The following is a 1,531-nucleotide window of genomic DNA, read 5'->3' on the forward strand; positions in this document are numbered from 1 at the left end:
ACATATTTCTCCTTTTTCACATAAATGCATGACAACATTCATTCGTATTTGATATAAGGTTCACACATATTTAAAGAAATGCGATTTATATCGCAAAACTGCAGAGACTTCGCTCAATCATATTTTCTAATTTAATATTAACGGGAGAAAAAAGTAACAATGAAATTTTGGTCAGTGTTTTTAACATTAACTGAAATTTAAATTTTTACTCAAACTAGCTCATATGTCTCAACATGCCCAGAGGTCAAAGATCATGTGTGTTGTTTCTCCTTTAAAACAACGACAAGTCCCTGAATTTTTTACTTTCTGAAACGGCTGAAGGGACGTTTAGGTTCCCTCCCAACCTCTTTTAGTGGCTGCTTCTCTTGCAGAACACCTTTCAGAATAAATCATCTTAGAGACTGAAAAACTCTTGAATCAAACAGAGAAAGAGAAATAATCAACACCACAGATCAATCAGAATTATTAAATACAAAAATGGGTTTCCCCTCGCTCTAGTTAGTGGTTTACAAAAACATGATTAAAGTTTTTACTTTAGTTGTTTTACAGAATACAACCACTGATACACCTTGCAAAAACAGAAGCAGAGACACTTTTGGCTTTTTCTACTTTTTTTACACAGATATTTATGTGAATACAGAAGATTCTAAGAAATGAGTTTGTTTGTTTTTGATAAGCTACAGTAGCACAGCTGATAATCCTTTATGTAACACTGAAATAAAAACACATGATCATGCATCCACTGCATAATGTCTACAGAAGGAGCAAAGGTCATAAATTAAAAATAGACATCTTGTTCTTGTGCTTCTTGTTCTTTGTTTGGTTTAGTTTATATTCCCTCATTAATCACTGAGTAAATGCCATTAGCTGTCCTAGCTCCCAGCTTCCTGTACAGATCGTTAGCACATCTGTCACTAATTCAGACCCCCATTACTTTTACATAAAACACATTGATTATTTGTAGTAAAGGATGCATCTGCAGCTAATAAATACTTCTAACATCAACATGTGAAAAGCTCAGTCCTTTCTGATTGACTTAGCATCAATTCAGTGTAGAGCTGATTTGGTGATTAAGTGCTTAATAGGATTTTTGCAGAACTTAAAGCAGGTGAAGCTAAAACCACCACCTGGATTCTGGGTTGAACATATTTACAGACAAAGAAGGTTTATTCTCTTAAATGCAAAATGTAGATATTTTTGTACAGTTTCAGACTAATTACTGCTCTGAGTGATGTCCATTCAGCAAATGGCTTCTTTTAGTCTGTGATTAATCGATTATTAAATTAATTGATCATTATTTAGTCGTTTCAGCCCTATTGTGCTTCTGCAACAATAACACATATATTTGCTCTTGATAGGTCAGACTGCCGATGATCAGTTAGTCTTCCACATTGCTTTTTTAGCTTTTTAATTTAGTATTCAGGTGAAGATCAGTTAATTTTAGAATAACCTGACAGATAAAACCCAAACTGAAATGGGATGTACTTTCTTTCTAGGCCTGGAAAGTGACTGAAAAGAGAGTACAGAACAG

The sequence above is a fragment of the Xiphophorus couchianus genome, chromosome 3 (genome assembly GCF_001444195.1).
Source record: "Xiphophorus couchianus chromosome 3, X_couchianus-1.0, whole genome shotgun sequence".
NCBI classification, from domain to species: domain Eukaryota; kingdom Metazoa; phylum Chordata; class Actinopteri; order Cyprinodontiformes; family Poeciliidae; genus Xiphophorus; species Xiphophorus couchianus.